At 51.6% G+C, this 19,491-nt stretch overlaps 1 pseudogene; it reads left to right on the top strand.

The window, feature by feature from the left end:
• Window positions 1-649: 649 nt before the first annotated feature.
• LOC142446153 (sodium/potassium-transporting ATPase subunit beta-3 pseudogene) lies at window positions 650-13,201 on the top strand (annotated as a pseudogene).
• The last annotated feature ends 6,290 nt before the right edge of the window (window positions 13,202-19,491 follow it).

The raw sequence follows: 19,491 nt of genomic DNA, 5'->3' as shown, positions 1-19,491 counted from the left end.
TAGCCTCTCTGCAGGAGGAAGATAAGATTGGTCCCATGAAGACTCACAGCGACCCTATAAAACAGGGTCCCTGTGTTCCCACCAGGTTGACCAGAGAAACAAATGCAGACACTCATGTATGTATAGGAAAGAGCTTTATATCAAGAGGTCATCGTTTATCAAGAAAACAACTCAATTCCATGAGTCCAATCCTAGTCTCCATGAGTCCCTCTTCAGACTCATAAAGCCACCTGCAGGATGCTGAATGCAGGACAATCTCCAGCCAGCAGGTGCAAAGACCATGAATCCAATGGTGGCGGCTCTGGCGGCTCTCAGAGCGACTGCAAAGCAAGAAGGTGGAGGCGGGGGGGAGCGGGGGGGGGGGGAAAGGGGAGGGAGGAGTTTCCAAGGACCCTCCTTATGAGGCTGTGTGGTCTGATTGACAGCTAGACTCCACTCCTACACTTCAAGTTGACACCAAATCACGTCACTACCACCATCCCTATGAGTTGAAATGGTGGGTTCGGCTTGGGGGGGGTGGGTAGGTTCAAGCAGAATAATTCCTGTCAGTCAACGTCCCAAAAGGGCTGTTCGGTTTACGCTCCCCGCCAGCCGCAGAGGCGGGTGTGAAGAGGTATCGCGTGGAGATGTTAAGATGCTTTCTACCACCATGACTGAGGCTGAGGACTCCAGGTCGGCAACCAAGACCATTGTGGGACTGCTGGGTTCCCTTCTTTCTGGAAGCTTCCCTGGGAGCAATGTTCTGCTGTGGGAGCAGGCCGAAGTGGGAAGACTTGTCTATCCCTTGGCCCTGGTGGCACCATGGGTTAGGTAACCAGGAGGCTGGCAGCTCGAATCCGGCAGCCACTCCATAGGACAAGGAGGAGGCTGCCTGCCCCCATAAAGATTCAGATCTTGGGAACCCTCTGGAGCCCTTTTGCTGTGTCCTGTGGAGCTGCAGTGAATCAGAGGCCACTCATTGCCAGTGACTACCGGTGGTGCTTGGAGCTTGGGCTGGGCTGAAGTCCATTCTCAGTCTCGTCCCCACTTCCCCTTTGCTCCCTCCCACCCAGAGTGAGGAAAGAACCCTCAGACCACTCCGCAGCTCGACAAAGAAGACTTGGGTGGGCGCACACCGCCTCTATCAGGCGCTTCCATTTTCCTACACCAGCCTTCCCATGAAGGTCACCCGAGCCAGCCCAGCAGAGGCTGTGATGATCCAGCCTCAGTTCTAAGAACTTAGAGGCCCCAGGCCAGCCGGGTCACTGGAAGCAGAGCCAGCCCCACGACCTTTTGCTTTCAGAGAGCCAGTCTATAGAGGACTCTGCTAGACTCGGTTCTTTCCACCCGACCGAGTTGTCCTCTGAGCACACATGATCCATCCGAGCCCGAAGGAAGCCCGAAGGGCAAGCATTCGCCATGATGTGTCTGCACGCGGAGTCGGTGGATGGAGCAGAGGAAGGCTCACCAGGAGGAGGAAAGAGCAGCTACTGTGCTGCCCCGGGCTCCGCTCTGTACTAGACGGTCCTCATTCGGCCATCGAAGCCCCACACTTAAAGCTTGCCCCCACTTATAGAGCACAGGCTTGGGAATCCTGCAGCTTGCCAGAGGACAAAGCAGCCTTTGGACACCAAAGACCCTGTTTCTACCCCAGGTCTGGGAGCTACTCCCAGAAGGCAGTGAAACTCCCGGACGCACCCAGAAATCCTGCCACCGAACCAGCCCTGGCTACAAAGCCCAAGGGCAGCAGATGCTGGTGCGGCTGTGTGGTTGGGAAGGTGCTCTGCCACGCCACTTTGGGGGTGACTACTGTACTGTGCGGAGTCGTGGGGGCACACTGGTTAAATGCTTGGCTGTTAAGCAGATTGGTGGCAGCTCAAACCACCCAGTGGGTCTGAAGGATGGATCTGCCCCATAAAGAGCCCCATGCCCCATTGCTCTCCAGCCAAGGTTAGGAGGAGCAGACTGCCACATCTGTCCCCGGAGGAGTGGCTGCTGGGTTCAAAGTGCCCAACTTTCGGTTGGCAGCTGAGAGCTTAACCATTGACCACCCAGTGAAAATTATCTTCGTAAACATAATAGCTCAGAAGACTAATGAGAGGAGGGTTGGAGCAGAGACCCCAGACCCATCTGTAGACAATGGGACATCCCCTCACAGAAGGGTCACAAGGAAGGGATGAGTCAACCAGGGCACAGTGTAGCACTGATGAAACACACACTACTACTCGGTTCCTCGAGGCTTCCTCACACCCCCCTCCCTACTATCATGACCCCAGCCCCGTTGCTTTTCACTGCGGGCTAGACCGGAGCATGTGTACACAGGACACACGGAATCCAGGAACAGGAATGGAAGTAGCAATACCAGGAGGGTAGGGGGAAGATGGGGAGAGGAGGGGAGGAAGAGGGAACCGATCACAATGATTGACACATAAACACACACACACATCAAAGCAGACAAACAACAGAAACCATGGGGGGGGGGAGGGACAGTGGTACGTGTAAGATATGAAAATAATAATAAGTTGTAATTTATCAAGGGGTCATGAGGGTGGGAGGAGGGAAAGAGGAGTTGATACCAAGGGCTCAAAAAGAAAGCAAATGTTTCGAAAATAAAGATGGCAACATATGGACAGATATTCTTGCTACAATGGTGTATGGATTATTATAAGAGCGTAAGAACCCCCAATAAAACGATCTTTTCATTTAAAAAGAAGAAGAGACCCATGGGGGAAGTTTCACCATGCCACATGGGGTCACCGGGACTGGTGGGTCAGTAGCAACAGAGCATGGGGAAGACCTCGGCCCATTTCTTGCGCTCCTACTCCAGTCCTCAGAGGCTCTCACGCCCTCAAAGGCAGCCTGAGTGTTCAGACGGACCCTTAGCAAAGGAGGGAGGCCCCGGGTCATCCTTCCAACAGTTCACACGCGTGGCTGCTAGGAAAAGGTTCAAGTCCACCAAGAGGTGCCTCCGAAGAAAGGCCAGGTGATCTCCTTCCAAAGACGCACTGACATTGATTGGCATGCAGCATCCTTTATTTTCAAATACACGGGGCGCTTCAAGAAATCAAAGCCGGCAGGGCCCCTCTTGGCCCTGGAGGGGAACTGGCTTACCTGGTAGCTGAAAACCTGAACAGCTGCCCTTGAGTCAGCTCCCAGGCTCAGCGACCTCGTGGTGACTTCCTGTGTGTCAGAAGGGTGACCTCATTGAGTTTGGGGGAGAAGACCACCAGGGCTTTCTTCTGAGGCGTCCCTGGGTGGACTCCACATTGTCAGCTTCCCGAGTGTGCTCACCGTTCCTACGGGACCAGCGGTGTCCTGGGGAAGAATCCAGAATGCCGGGGTCATGAAAAGATCTGGGGTCTGAGCAAGAGGCTGCTGGACAGAGAGGGTTTGCCACGCCCGTGTGAGGCTCTTGCACGTGACTTTGTAGGAAGGTGCTTGGGTAAGGAAGATGCTTGGATTAGGGAGAGGAGCAGATGTTAGCTATTCCTAGAAGCCGAATCTTTGACGTGGTGGGAAAAAATGTGAAAAGTTTCCCTCTAGAAGAATAAAGAAGCGCAAGTAAGCCCGTGCTTGTCCTGCTCCGTGGGTAACCTGAGAGGGGCTCTGTTCTGCGCTCTACAGCACACTTTACCGTGCTTGTTGCTAAGACGTCGCCTGGTCCTACAGGAGTGAAGAGTGGGTGCAAGGTCGGCTTTCAGAGGTAAATGAGACACTGGTGTTTGTTAAGCAAATTCACTTGCTGAGCCGTGGGCCTTTGAATGTGCAGAGCAGGTTTGCATAGAAAGGTAGCCTTCTGTGTCTCTATGCCCTATGAGTCGGAATCCACTCCAGGGGATGTGTTTTGGCGTTTTATTTTGTCTTGAAAACTTAAAAGCTGGGCCTGTTGTCTGATACAAAAACAGTATTGTTTGTCATGGAGAGAAATGGGACAGCCAATTTTCTCATTTGTAATGAAGAGGGCCAAATTTGTAATGGAGAAAATTGGCAAACTGCATAGGAAAAATCCAAGTAAGACAATCCCCTGGGAAGCAAGAGCCGGGCGAGAGGAAAGGTTTAAGTTATGTATTTGGAATAACACCAACGAAAGATAAAGGGAGAGGGAGCAGGAGTGGGCAGGGAGAGTGTTCCCACAGCGGTGCGGGTCCAATGCCTGTGAAAGTGGAGGGACCAGGAAGAAGTGTGGGAAGAGCATCTGGGCCAAGCAGCACGCAGCACAATGTTGCCTCCCGCGCTGCAGCAGGTCAGGAGGGTCTCATTGCCTTCGTCTTGACAGGGTCTCTGAGAACTCGGTGGTGTGTCACCAGGATTACAACAGTCTACAAACTGTTGTTTTACCAAATTGTGATGATCGTGGACAGGTGAGCTGGTAGTCTAGTTTTATCCCCACCTGATCGATTTCATTGACTCAGTGGACTCCTTTGTCGCTGTTGTTAGTCCCCACCCAGCCGGTCTCCAGCTCACCTCACGAGTGACACCATGCACAAAGGGACAAAACGCTTTCCGACCCTGAGCCATCTCTACCACCCATTGTGGGCTGGACTGTAGTGACCCATGGGGTGTTCATTGGCTGGCCTTTAGAAGTGGTAGGTGACCGGCCCTCTTCCAAGTTTGCCAGCTTTATGGAAAGCTGCCCATCATCATAGCCACACGCACCCCTCCGCTCACAGACAGGCAGAGGCTACACGCCAGGTGCATCAGCAGACACTAACCTGGGCCTCCACCAGAGAAGGCAGGGATTCCTCCCGTGAACTGTTGCTGCCATTACACATCATTAGATACTTCTTTCAAAACTGAGATTGATGAGTATGCTTCAGGGGATCCGTGAGTGCCCTGAAATGCTTGTGGGGTGAGGTGAGTCCCCAACAAATCATCACAGGTTTGGTAGGCGCAATTGTACAGTGACAATAAGTAAAGATTATAGTAAAGTCATAGGGAGGATGAGAGGTAGAGGAGAGATTGGAATAATGGAGTCAGACACAATTCATGGTAACATGCTCACCTCAGCCCCACTTGGTGGTCCTCGTGGGGGGAGCCCAGCCACGAGAGCAGGCGAGAGCCTCTGGAACAAGAGCAGGAGAGTCCCCACTTTATTGTTAATCAAAGGTTATATCTCATTAGGGGGGACATGATTACAGGTAACCACACGTCACAGGAAGGGGCAGTGCAATAGGCATACACATGGTAGGAAGGGATGTATGGTAGGCATAAGCGTGACAGGAAGGGGATGAGCTAGGTATGTGCCCATAGTAATGGGAAGGTCTAGAGGTATACGTGCGACAAGATGGGCGGACCCTAGATTTAGGATGGCAGCCTAACCTTGGTCATCCTTGGGCAGGTTTGACCTCTCTGATGTCTCCTAAAAGGAAACAGACAACTACTATCCTTTGTCAGGGCCAGTCAATGAGTCAAACAGTCCTGAAAGGGGGAGCGAGGATTCAGGAAAAAAAGAGTGACAGAAAGTATTGGGAGGGCAACAGTGAATACTGAAGCCCCGAGTTTATTCCACATTCTCCTTTTATCCATGCAGAAACAACCCGGGGTTATAGTGATCTCATTGTTAAGCAAGCACATTTGATACACATAGCAATTCTATCTTCTGCCAAGCCAGACATCCTTGAGAAAATTAAACAACCTATTTTCCCAGACCTTGCATACTTTCTTGTTCTTGACAGTCTGTTCAAAACATTAAGTCGCAGAAGAAATCAGCAAACACTGACACATACATAGGTCATGAGACTTCTCAGCCATTCCAAGGCTGAGTCTTAATGGCCTTCAACATCTCCCCCCTTTTTATTTATTAAAGACGTCTTTACTCAAAACATCAGCAGATGACTGTGCCTGTCTTAGGTTGTCGAGTCCTGAAATCGCCCTTACCTACCATCAGTCACAGTCCTCCAGGCGACTATGACTTATCTTAGGGTGGGAGACTCAGAGTTGCTCTTACCCTTCTCTGGCTGTCCAGCCTCCGCCTTACACTCTGTTTGATGAAGGGGCAAAGTTGCAGGTGCACTTCATGAGGCTTTGTTCCGAAGGCCATAAATTCAACCATAACCTTGTGCAGTATTATAGGGAGTATGCATAAGATCAACAATACACATACTCCTGCTGTGACCATGGACATAAGCATGGGGGGCAGGCCTCCGAGACTCCCCAACGAAGGAAAAGCATCTCGATAATGCTGGAGCCAGTCCTCGGCAGCCTTAGCGGCATCAAAGTCAAGAGACTCAGCATCTTTTATGGCTCATATTTCTTGATGGAGTTTTAATTAATCTAAAGACTCATTAGCATTGTGCCAAATACCTAGTAAACATTTCCTTATCTTATCCCAGCTATGTTGACTGCAGCTGTACTGTTCAGGTGTAACACAGGTCCATGTATGTACAGCATGGCGGCACTGTAGACTAGACCTGGCCTTAAGCCCCTGCACCTCGTCTCTTAAATACATGACCATGCCATAAAGAGCAGTTACTTTTTGTTCTAACTTCCTCTCTATATCTTCTTGAGTACCCAACACATTGGTCACATTTTTGGATAATTCATTTACAAAGTGGGCAGTTTGTGTGTTTTATGAAAGTTCAATTGCTTCAGTAGGAGCAGTAGCAGCTAAGCTTAATAGAGCTAAAATACTTGCTATGAGCAAACCTACAAAGCGCTTAGGTCTGGTTAGTGCCTTATCAATCTCTTCTAATACCTATAACCCTCTTTCTGAATACCAAGGCCCAGTAATATTCACTGGCAGCATAACAAAAGATACAAAATGGCAATGACAATACCTTCAGGGGTCCAGGTAATACAATTAGACAAATTACAATTATTATAAGACATGTTAAACTTAGAATCATCATGATCTTTAGTAATATTCCCTGCCCAAAGTACATAAGGCGATGGTATGCACATGGTAACGTTTCCCTGCGGTCTGGAGGAAGGGCCCAAAAGCTTCACGTCCCCCAAGCAGCCCCTATTTTCCATTCGGCAGTATTTTTTGAATATTGTCTTGGTTGCCAGACCAATCGATGAGGTATCTCTCTTTTGTGATGCTATACCGGAAGGGCTTGTCCATGAGACATGATCTCCACAGTATGGTTTTATTATTCTTTCGAGTCTCTAGTCCACAAGGGGAAAAAGATTGTGGAGTGGGTGAGATTACATTTCCTTCACTTTGTACAGGAGGGTAATGCGCACTGTTTGTACGCTGCTTCTTGTTGTCTGGTACACCCATATGCATCCCTCAGGGGGGATATTTTGACTCTTATGTACATGTAGGGGAAGTCCCACTCCATGTCCTGAATAGATATAATTCTAGATGATTTGTGGCTGCATATGTCTTGTGGCTGGCTGTACTAAAAGACACGAGCATTAACGCACACTGTGATTTCTGGACCTTCCCAGACAGCAGGATGTAAGAGGGTGGATCAGGAACACAAGCCCAGTATTGCTCACTGTATGCCGCTGGTATTGCCCCCAGGATCACCAAGACAAATTATCATCTGCATGGTTTGCAAACTGCACCAACCGTTCCAGCAGCCACCGGGATCCATCAGCATCCTGTGGAAAAACACAAACATGCCCTCGTCCCCACATTAATACCGGATTGGGGCCATGCCTTGAGGCAAAACAAGCCAATGATATCTTTTCATAGGCTCTTTGAAGTTGGTGGAAGGAACACTAAAGGCAAATCTTTTACAATCATTTGGGTCCAAGGGGATGCTATAAAAACAGTTTGTTAAGTCTAAAATGATCTTATATATATTGGCTGGAATAGCAGAGGGGGAAGGGAGCCCAGGCTGCAGGGCTCCCATAAGCTCCATAGTATCATTAACCCTTCTGAGGTCCTATAATAACCTTCATTTTCCTAAAAGGTCTTAGCTTGGCAGGCAGTATTTGCATTTTCAAAAGCCAATTGTTCATGCTGCAGGGGCAAGCACCATGATGGAAAGTGTATCTAATAAAGATTGAGTGAAAGGGGCGGTCGGGCCATATTGGGCACAGGCAACCTTGAGTTCCTTTGGCTGTTTGAAAGGAATTGGAGTAGGAGCTCTGACCAGATTACGCTGGGCATCCTGAGGTTCAGTGACAGGGAGCCGCCTACGGAACTCCCCTGTACCCTCTCCTCGTCCTGCTGCAGCAGGTACGGCAGCACTGAGCATGGATCCTCTCCTGGAGCCCCAGTCACAGCTGGTGCTCCAACTGGCAAGTCTTCTAGAAAAGGATTCTTTTCGCTGAGTGCACTCTGAGGCCTCTGAAATACCTTGGCCACAGTAAGTTTTGACACCCATTCCTGGATCTCCATCGGAGAATGCTTTTCTATTAACTTGACTCGCATCTCCCTCATTTTTGCTGCTAAGGATGCATAAGCGTCCTCCCAGCCTACCACCTTTGTTTCATCCCAGCAGGACTCCTGAGTCTCTTGCATCAGGTCGCGACTCTCAGGTTGAAGCGCCTTGGAGGCAGCAAAACTTCCCAAGTCCTCATCATGATAACGTGCCGCCTCGTCCTCTAAGGGCTTGGCATCGCCAGGACCAAGGGGTTCCTCCGCCTCGCTTTCAAAGCACTCAAGGTTTCTTTTCAGCGGTGTCAGCAGCAGAGGAGGAGGTGCAGAATAAACTTTACTTTCACTTTTGTTTGAGCATGCAAATGGGTTGTTTTCAGGCCGGAGTCCCTCATGCCTAGGGTCCAGGCTATCCCTAACTAAATTCCATAAGCTAAACGTGTCTGTGGGAACCTTACTAGGTCCATTTGCAGTATAGTGATCTTTTAACCATTGCCCTACTTTTTATCAAGTTTCAATATTTACAGTCCCGTCCTCAGGAAACCAAGGACATACCTTAACCACAAAATCTAAAAACTTCTCTAATCTTTGGTAGCTTACTTGTGCTCCTCTATCTTTTAACATATTTTTGAAGCATATTTACAAAAATCTGTTTGCTATTTCCTTGTCCCATTTTTCTCCCAATAGCTACTTACTGCACCACCAATCTCTTCATGTACACCTTTGTAATCTGCAGTGTCCTTCACTTTGTCCCCTGTTTTCAGGTCCCTGTTCAGGCGCCACCTTGTCGGAGCCAGTTGAGAGTCAAACATTCCTGAAAGGGAGAGTGAGGATTAAGGGGAAAAAGAGAGACAGAAATTATTGGGAGGGCAACAGTGAATACTGAAGCCCCGAGTTTATTCCACATTCTCCTTTTATCCATGCAGAAACTACCCGGGGTTATAATGATCTCATTGTGAAACAAGCACATTTGATACACATAGCAACTCTATCTTCTACCAAGCCAGACATCCTTGAAAAAAATTAAACAACCTATTTTCCCAGACCTTGCATACTTTCTTGTTCTTAACAGTCTATTCAAAACGTTACGTCGCAGAAGAAATCCGCAAACACGGACACATAGGTCATGAGACTTCTCAGCCGTTCCAAGGCTGAGTCTTAATGGAATCCGTTTCCTGCTACTGGGTGATTCCCAGTTCTTGGCTCCCAATGAGCACCGATGTTCATCAATTTTACTACGGTGGGATGATTTCCTTGGGATACATTCCATCCAGAGCAATGCTGAGCCCAAAGGCAGACGCCTCTATCTTTACGGTCATGATTCTGTTGCCAGGTAGGCCTGCTGTCTGGGAGCAGGACGTTGGGTCCGAGGTTAAGAACACACTGGTCCCTGGAACGTCCCAGCCCCATCGCTTTTGAGGATCACAGCCCAACGCATAAACACTACACCACTAGGCCTCTGCCTGCCCCCGCCCCCATAGCTTTTGTTCCTTGAGCCTCTCCACAACCATGATTGGGGGCATTCTTATCCCCATCTTACTGGTGAACTCACCGAGACTCAGAGGGGCGACGTGACTCACCCAGGGTCACACCGAAGGCAAAGATCCAAGCTAGGATTCAAACTCACATTTCTCTGGCCCCCAAACCCCTGACTTGGGGGAGCTAGCCTTGTGGAGAGGAGAGTAACTGCCCCCATGAGATGACCAGTGAGAGGCGGTGTCTATGAAGACTGCCCTTCTGCAGCATGCAGTGGTCTAGGTTGCCAAAGACCGAGGCCCATGGCAACTTACCTAAGGGAAAAATGAATGTGACAGTAGGCTCAGGAGGTAGGGGTGCCCTGTGCTCAAACAGGGAGTCTCAGCACTACATCGTCACCACCCAGGAAGGGGATATGACATGACACCTACATGCAATCGGCTCTGGGAGGACAGCGTGATAAAAAAACAAACATTCTATTGTCTCCCTTCAGTACACAGAAATAGGTTTGGGTGGGGAAACTGATGCCTTGACCTCTGGTAAGAGATAAGCTCTCTAGAATTTGGTAAGAGATAAGCTCTCTAGAATTTGGTAAGCGATAAGCTCTCTAGCCGTAAGGCGGGCAGTTCAAACGGCCCAGCAGGAGGACAGAAGAAAGATGTGGAGATCTGCTTGTGTGAAGATAGCAAACTCAAAACCGCGCTCACTGCCGCTGAGCTAATGCTGACGCACAGCCAGCCTGCAGGACCGGACAGAGCTTCCCCTGAGGGTTTCCAAGACTGGCCTTCTTTACGGGAGGAGAAAGCCATGTCTTTCTCCAGCCTATTAAGACAGCAACAGAGAAACCCTGAGGAATGGCTTCATGTGTCAGAGTAGACACAGCAGCAGGAGGTAAACTGAAGGTGGGAGCAAACAGCTGTCACTTATCACTCAGCCAGTTCTTGGCATTATTGACAGTGAGGCCCCAGCAGGTGGCATTCAGAACACAGGCTATCTTTTGCTTAGAAACAGTTAACCTTCAGGCAAGACACATACTGCTGCTGCTCATAGTCTCTGTCCTAGACTCCAGGAGAAAACGAGATTAACTTCTGGGTGTTTCCTGGGGAACTTATTAGGGAAGTGGCATTGCATGGAACTCTGAAGGCTGGTACCTAGACATCAGGGCACCAGGGAGGTGTCCACAGCTCTAGGGAGAAAGTACGGGGGCCTGGCAGGGCCCGCACAGGGAAGCTAGTGGAGAGGGTTAAGAACAGAGTGGCTTGATGGGAGGGAAGTTTTTAAAAAGTGACGGGTCTGGGGGAACCCAGCTACGTCCAGTCCCGAGTGGGTAGAGGCGGTGGATGAGGCCATCGCCACTGAGGAAATGAAACCAGGGCTGCCGAGGGCGGAAGCTCTGGGACAGTGAGGCGGTGAGAAGCCTGCCCCTGGAACTGGAGGGAAGGAGCAGATGGGAGAGGTCTTATGAAGCTATGTGGATGGAAATTGCGGGTGGGGTGATCAGACCAGGGAAAGAGTTAGGAGAATTGTTGAATCATTGGGAAGGGTGGGGCACAGGTCATTTACTGTGGTCAACTGCAACCTTAAGAAAAGGATGTAGTAGAGCGGCTCCGGTGGGACCCGAGGCTGTAACTGTTTCCAGGGAGTAGAAAGCCCTGCCATTTCCGAGGAGCGGCTGGTGGTTTCGAACCCAGGATCTTTCAGACTGCAGCCCAACAAATAACCTCCACACCACCAGGGCTCCAAGAGGAGAGGCGAGGGGGGCAGCTGGGTGGCCAGAGGAGAGGTCAGCTGTGGATGGGTGAGCTTCGGAGTCATCCACATTTGCTGTCCAGTCCGAGGCCTGGGGGAGGTTATCTGAGGACAGGGTGGAGGCGGAGTGGAAGAGAGGGCTGGGCCAGGCCCCGGGGGGGACTCCAGGAGAAGGCAGAATCTGAACACCAGGCCGGAATGTCAGGAGGAGAACGGAGAACACAGTGCATCTGGGAAACTAGGAAGAGGCTGGACTGAGCTCCGGGCTTGCAGAAGGCCAGAGATGACCGGGACAGCCCCCAATCTGTTTGCAGAGTCCCCACACGGATTAGCCCTCTGCAGGATCCCCGCTATTTAATGACCAGGGGAGTGCAGAGTCTTGCCTCCGGACAGAGAGTGCGTTGGGAAGTGGGTCACCTCCACCTGCTGTGTAGCGCAGGGAAGGGCAGTCTTCCTCTTGGGCTTACGGTGGGGGGTGGGGCCCGGGGGGGGCGGGGTCTGTGATGGAGATCACCGATTCGGGTTACATAGCCTTTCACTCCCTGGCTGCCCTGGGAAATTCCCTGGGCCAACATGGTCAACTCTCCTGTCTAACATAACCTACGTACATGTTCCAGTCATGGTCCTCGGGGGTTCCACCAGTCACTAGGGTGCATTGATGTGCTGCCTACCATGTTTGGGGACGGTTTTCTTGGACAAACCCCTCCCTCCCAAGTCCTTTTTCAAAGCTCTGTATCTCAGCAATCCCCTGGACACCACATCATGACGACCTTGGGCTAATAGTCTCTCTCACTGAGCGATATGACTCTCTAGTTTTCTTGTCCTTTTCTGCTTTAAGACTGAAGCCAGGCTGAAGATCCTTGGGCACCAAGTCGTTTCCGTGCTCAGCACCCAGGAGACCAGTCCTCCTCGTTTGCTCTTGCTCTTCTACCTAGTCTTCTATGGGTTCTTGGCTGCTCTCTTCTCCTTCACTATGTGGGTCATGCTTCAGACTCTGAATGATGAGGTTCCAAAATATCGAGACCAGATTCCCAGCCCAGGACTCATGGTTTTTCCAAAACCAGTGACTTCTTTGGAGTACTCATTCAGTTTGTCTGATGCCAAATTCCATCAAGGATATGTTGAATATCTGTCATTTTCTAAAGGCATACACTGCAGAAGAACAGAAGAATCTCCCCATCTGTCCTGATGGTGCACTTTTTGAACAGAAAGGCCTGTGTACACTGCGTGTTGCAGCGGCGTCACTGATCCTAACTATGGCTATTCGGCAGGAAACCCATGTATTCTTGTGAAAATGAACAGAACAATTGGATTCAAACCTGAAGGAGAGCCAAAGATAACATGTATCTCAAAGAGTGAACAAGTGGAAAATATAGCAGCTTATCCTCCCACTGGACTTATAGACTTAAAACATTTTCCATATTATGGGGAAAAATTGCACGTGGGGTATCGACAGCCAATAGTTGCTGTCCAAACATTCTTTTCTCCTCTTAATGGTATCAAGAAAGAAGCGACAATAGACTGCAAGATTGATGGATGAGCCAACCTAAAAAACGAGGATGATCGTGACAAGTTTTGGGGACGAATTTCGTTCAAGATCACAGTGGATGCATAGTATGAGTAGGGTGTTCTACAGAGCAAATGTGTGTCTGTCTTCATCTTGTATCAGCTGGACCTACCATTCTAGAACGAGAGCGCCTTGGAGAAAGGTGGGTGGTACCTGACACCGGGGTAACACCATGCTGTGCTTCTAGACCTTAGGTTCCATGTCCTCTGAAGTTACTGCCTGTTGCCTCTGCTGCCCTTTGGACCCGTGTGCAGATGCCATGTGAGGGGGCTGGTAAATGCCTGGTGGAGATCATGTGTAATGGGTGGGGGTCTTATCCTATTTTTATGTGGTTTACTTGCCAAGTTCTAAAGTTTAATGTGCTGTGCTGTGTAACTATTTTATGGATTTAACACCGGTTCATTGTCATTTTGATGCCAACACAATTACTTTTAGGGAGCAATGATGGAAGAATAAATGGTACTGAGCAACATCAAGTTACTTTATCGCTGCCGTAAATGTGGGTGTGTGGAGACCCCTGATGCCGTGTGTGTGAGGGAGAAAAAAAGATAATAAAAGTGGATTTGAAAGTGTTAAAAAAAAAAAGACTGAAGCCATGTTCTTTTTAAATAAAATAAAAGAACAATACATACATAAAAGGGGGGAAAATAACCCAAGAGAATGGACAAGTGTCCTCGACCACTGGTGACCTCGGCAGGGCCCGTTTCTGAGAAGAGCAGGCACGAATTCTACAGTTTCATGGGATGAAGGCTTGATCTGTGTTATCTTGGGGGTGGCTTCAGAGGGCTTGGGGACACTTGTGCCCCGTGGGCGAGGCACCCCCAAGAAAAGGAAGAGGCTCGGCAGGGAGAGGATGTGAGCTCTGGAAGCGACTCCTGACCGCGTGAGACCAGGGCTCTGGAAACCAGAGAAGCTGCTAGAGAAACTGCTAACTGCACCCCAAGTGGGAGGCAGTTCTTTCTCTGGCCTGCGAGTGAAGAATCTGAGCCCCACAGACAGGAAGCCAGGGAGAGCCCCTGGTGTCTCTGCCCAGCTGACTTCAGCCTGGCTGACGTCTTCAAACTCACTTTCTCTTCCCCATCCTTAACCGCTGAAGAGATAAAAACTCAGCCCCAAGGCCAGGCCGATGTGTCATGCTCTGTCAGTTTGGTACAGCTCATCACGGGGAATTCAGGACCAGTGCTCCCACGGGACACAGGACAAGACCAAGGGCGGCAACACCCTCCTGGGGTTCTGGGGCCTCGGAGACGCCAGTGAAGCCTCTCTGGATACCAGGCTTGGGTCTTGTCAGGCACTGAATTGTCTTACAATCAGGCCGGTATCGTGTGACTGTCCTCCATCATGGGCCATATGGTTTGATGAGACAGGAATTCAAAACCAAAGCAAACACCCTGCCATTTCTCAGAGTCCCTAAAGGACAGGGTAGCACTGCTCCCCCCTCCCATTCCAACCCCTGGCGGATTTCTGAGATTGTCACGTTTTATGTGAGTAGAAAGCCTCCTTTTTCTCCTACAGAGGAGCTGGTGGTTTCAAACTGCTGAAGGTCGGCAGCCCAATGTGCAACACCTAGGCCATCGGAGTTCTTGGGGGTTGTGCTACAGAGGACTTGGTTATGTTTCATATGTTAAAGAGGCAGGGTTAGGAGGGGATGCAGTATCTTTTTCCTAGTCCCAGCTCTGGTCCCGTGTGGGAAGAGTTTCCTTGGAGTGTGGCGTCCCCTTACAAGAAGTCAGACGGAGAAGAGAGCAAGGGAGCAGAGCACATCCTTTGGACCTCGGGGGTCCCTGCTCGAGAACCTCCTAGACTCAGGGAAAGGTTGGTTCCAAGACACATGTGGATCTCCAAGGGATGCTGAGTTCACAGAGGCCGGAAGGAGGCGAGGAGCTTCCTTGCAGACTGTGAGCTGATACAGAGAGAGCGCCTCCTCCCCTGAACCCGGGGCCACACATTCAAACTACATGCCTCGTAAACAATGGGAGAAAAACCTGATTGGTGACGCCATCCACATGGGGCGTTTCTGTTAAAATAGCACGAGACCTAAGACGGGGCTCTCTCTGTGGGCAAATGGCTTTCAAATCCAACACCTGCCATCCTGGGGAATCCACGGAGCTGGGCCAGGAGCTGCCCTTCCACAGCCCTCCTCTCCAGAAGGCAGCCCGGGTCTGTATACTTTTTCTCTGACCCAATGCACACAGTCTGCGAAGCCATACAAAGAAGACAAAACCAAGCCCCCGAGATGGGTTTGGTGCAGGCCCTCCCAGTGGAGCTGTGGGCTGCCCAACACTTCAACTGGACCACAAGACGGAGCAGCTGCCTGAAGGCTGCCCACCACATCTGAGGGCTGATGGCAGCCTCGTTTTCCCCCTTGTCAAAATAAATGGGCCTTTTGTGTTGGAAATGATTTCATGGTTTGATTTCCTCCAGGGGAGGAGTTCCAACCCTTCAGGGACTTTCAAGCGCCTCATTGATTCTCCCTGCGTGGGGGGCTGGCTGTCCCCAGTGACCTGCCGCCCAGGAGGGTGGGGAAGCCTGAGTAGGTATAGTTGCCTCCATCCAAAGCCCTTGCGGCCTGACTTTGTTGGGCTTCCGCAGGCCCCGTGACTCTCATCCTGGAGAGAGGCTGAACTGCTGGCAAGGCCAGGAGAGGGCTGGGCTGTGTCCCTCTAGGTTCACTGAGACCTTCAGCTCCTCGACTGTGGGAACACGATGGCCCGATGGCCGCAGCTGCGGTGCTCCAAGTGCACCGCCAGGTTGGAGCCGAGGTGGCCTGTCCACGTCCGCTTCCCAGCCACAGCTGGGCAGGGCAGGAATCCTAAGGCAGGCCATTCCAGAGGTGTGGGAGTTTGATCTGAGGACTCCTGAGACGGCCACCTTGCAGCTTCCTTTCTACTTTCCAGCAGTTGTTCCGGCGCAGGGGTCTGACTTGCCTTGTGAGCTGATGGGTCCCCCAACCTCCTCCACCTCTCCCCTAAATTCCCCCACAGGAACCTTCTCCCACAAGTCTCCTGTCTTGGTCTTTTCTTCTGTTCTAGGGGAGAAAAGAGAAACCACAGATTCAAATAGAATTTACAAAGTCAGTTACTAAGTCTTAACAAAGACAAGACCAAGAGACCAATGTTCTGGATGAGGGAAACTGTCCGCACCGAGTCATCATAGTGCCCTGGGATTCACAGAAACACAGCCACGTGGATGAGACACGGAGAACAAGGGACACTGGCACACAAGCATGACTGGTGGCAGGTCCATCCATCCCAGCTTCAGGGAGGACCACGGAAGTGAGAAAGAGAGCACGGCTGGGGAGAAGACATGCTTACACATAGAAAAGCTCCTGGTTTGGTTCAGGCGCTGACCAAGGCAGTCAGGGTGTGACTCACCCCACGTGGCCTTCCCACCCACTGCCTCTGAGTCGATGGAGATCCCACGGGAGCCCCATGGGACGGAGTAGAACTTTATGAGGTCAAAGGGCTTCCTCGTCCTCCCTCAGAGAGAACTGCTGGAATTAAACCACTGACCTTGTGGCTAGTAGCCCAACGCACCACCTACTACTCTCCCACCAGGGCTCCCCCCAGTTCATCAAAAGCATACCCAAGCAGTCCGTCAGGGGCAGGCTGCCCCTCCCTGGGCTGACGGTCAGGGGACCGGTCAGGAGTCCATTTCTAACATCCTCTGCGGAGGGCACATCTATTCACTTCACGTCACTGGTTAAGGGTCAGAAGGAATTCCATGGAGGCCGAATCTCTGCCACGGCTTTCCCTAAACCTCGGGCCCCCGTGGCAGCTGCCCTGTACTTCCCGGAGGTCTGGAGCTCGCACCAGGACAAATTTGCAGACAGAGCCTGCCCATGATTATCTAATTGAGGTCTTCCTGATGAAGGGGAAATTTCCCCCAGAATGAACCCGTTTAACACAGTGGTTCTCAACCTTCCTCACGCCACGGCCCTTTCAAACAGTTCCTCATGTGGTGGTGACCCCCCAACCATAACATTATTTTCATTGCTACTTCATCATTGTCATTCTGCTAGTGTTATGAATTGGGTGACCCCTGTGAAAGGGTCGTGGGGTCGAGACCCACAGGTTGAGAACCGCTGCTATGGGGTGTGTCTAAGCCACCCTTCAGGAGGAGAAGTTTGGGAGTAGGGGGAACAGAAAACAGGCAGGGGCTTAGAGAAATCAAACAGAAGAGGGCAGCTGGTGACAGTGCCCAGCAGCAGAGGTGACCGGTGGCCCTGATTTTGCTCGTCTTCGGCTAGTCCGTGAATATTCAGAACCTTCCATGGAGGCAGCTTTGGGCAGTGTATTATAATAACATTCCACCCACCCATCCATTCATCAAATGCTTACTCAGAGGCCCCGCGTGCTGGGGGCACGGTGGTATCTAAAAGCGATGCTGGCTGCCCCATGCCCAGAGTCTCCCCGTTCTCAGGACCAGCTGCTGTGGGGTGGACTGATTCACGATGCCCCTCTGAGTGTCAGAGAGAACTGCGTTCCACAGGGTTTGGGGGAGCAGGGGTGTGACCCTCCAGAAGTAAATCACCAGGCCTTTCTTCTGAGGCTCCTGTGAGGTTCTCCAACCTCAGGCGCTTTGGTTCACAAGTCAGGTAGTTACTGGGGTGCGCCACCCAGGGATTCCGGGTTATCGGGGAGGCTGGGGCAAGTGGGTGGAGAGTTACATGTTGTCAAGAGGGCTGGGGGAGGAGTGCCAGGGGTCAAGGAGGCGCTGTCTGCGGAGGTGACTTAGCCACGTGTGTTGAAGGCGAGGAGAAAGACGAGGCTTTCTGCTCCTGCAGGGACCTTCAAACCCTGTCCTGTGGGGTCACTAAAAGTTGTCATCGGCCGGATGGTGGTCAGTGAGTGAGTGAGTGAGTGAGTGGGTGGGTGGGTGGGTGGATGGATGAGTGAGTGGGTGGGTGAATGAGTGAGTGGGTGAGTGGGAGAGTGAGTGAGTGGATGGATGGATGATTGAGTGAGTGGGTGAATGAGTGAGTGAGTGAGTGGGTGAATGAGTGAGTGAGTGGGTGAGTGGGTGAGTGAGTGAGTGGATGGGTGAGTGAGTGAGTAGGTGGATGGATGAGTGAGTGAGTAGGTGGATGGATGAGTGAGTGAGTGGGTGAATGAGTGAGTGAGTGAGTGGGTGAGTGAGTGGGTGGGTGAGTGAGTGAGTAGGTGGATGGATGGATGAGTGAGTGGGTGAATGAGTGAGTGAGTGAGTGGATGAGTGAATGAGTGAGTGGGTGAATGAGTGAGTGAGTGAGTGAGTGGGTGAGTGAGTGGGTGGGTGGGTGGGTGGGTGAATGAGTGAGTGGGTGGGTGAGTGAGTGGGTGGATGGGTGGATGGATGGATGAGTGAGTGGGTTGGTGGGTGAGTGAGTGAGTGAGTGAGTGAGTATGTGTTGTCAGCAAAGGGGACGACCAAGCAGTGGATACTCCAGGGTGGGGGGCAGAAAGGGGACGGGGGCCCACGCCCTGTGGGGCGCTGTCAGCCCAGAGAATGTTGTTTTCTAAAACTCATGAGAAACACTTCCGTTCAAATCTTCACCCCACGTGGTCTTTCTCACAGACTGATTTTGAAACGGGGAGGGGCCCAGATGAAGGGTCAGCATGATGGGACATTCTCTCTATGGTGAGGGTCCCCTCCCCTTGGCTGGACCCCTTCCTCCAGCCGCACAGGTAGGGCAGTGCAGGGCTGTGAAACACTAGCCCTCACCGGGATTCCACGTAGAGAGGGAAATGGATAAACTGGAGAAGGGACATGGGGCGGTGGGTCTCTCTGGGCCAATTACGGTGTGGCTGGCCCAGGGCGCTCTGTTCCATGAGAGTCTGAAGCTCCTGGCTCCCTCTCTGCCCCCACCCCCACCCCGCCCTCCAAACCTGCGTCCACTTCAGGGGATGTTTTGCGGGTCTCCTCTCTCTCTGGGCATCCCTGCAGCTCTGAGCCCACTGCGCTGGAGTCTGTGGGGTCTCCCCCATGCTCCAGCAACCATGGCACTGGGAGATGACAGAGGGCCAGAAGCTGCTTCCTGGGCAGGACCCGGCTGCCCCCGCCTCCCGGAGCTTCCCTGACTCTCAGCATTTGTACGTGCTGTTCTGAGCCCCAGTGGCGTAGTGGCTGTGTGTGGGGGCTGCTAACCTCCCGGTCTGCGTTTGAAACCACCAGCTGCTTCTGAAAGCTGAGGCTTTCCACTCTCCGAAGGAGTTGCCTTCTCAGCATTTCACTGGGGGCTGGGTTCGGGTTGGGTTCTCTTTGTCAGGACTGCCCACTCTCTACTCTTTACCTAGCGCTCACCCTCTGGACCACCATCGGTCCCTCCCCTCTGCCCCCCAGTCCTCACCCATCACCCCATCAAGTCAATGTCAGCATTTCACTGTTTTCACTTAGGCGTCAGCTGGCTACCTCTGCTTCTGCCTCCCCAGGCAGAAACACACACAGCTGCTCCCGGGAGCCCGTAACT

This window comes from Tenrec ecaudatus, chromosome 4, assembly GCF_050624435.1.
Source record: "Tenrec ecaudatus isolate mTenEca1 chromosome 4, mTenEca1.hap1, whole genome shotgun sequence".
Taxonomy (NCBI): domain Eukaryota; kingdom Metazoa; phylum Chordata; class Mammalia; order Afrosoricida; family Tenrecidae; genus Tenrec; species Tenrec ecaudatus.
This window is presented reverse-complemented; position numbering and strand designations above follow the sequence as displayed.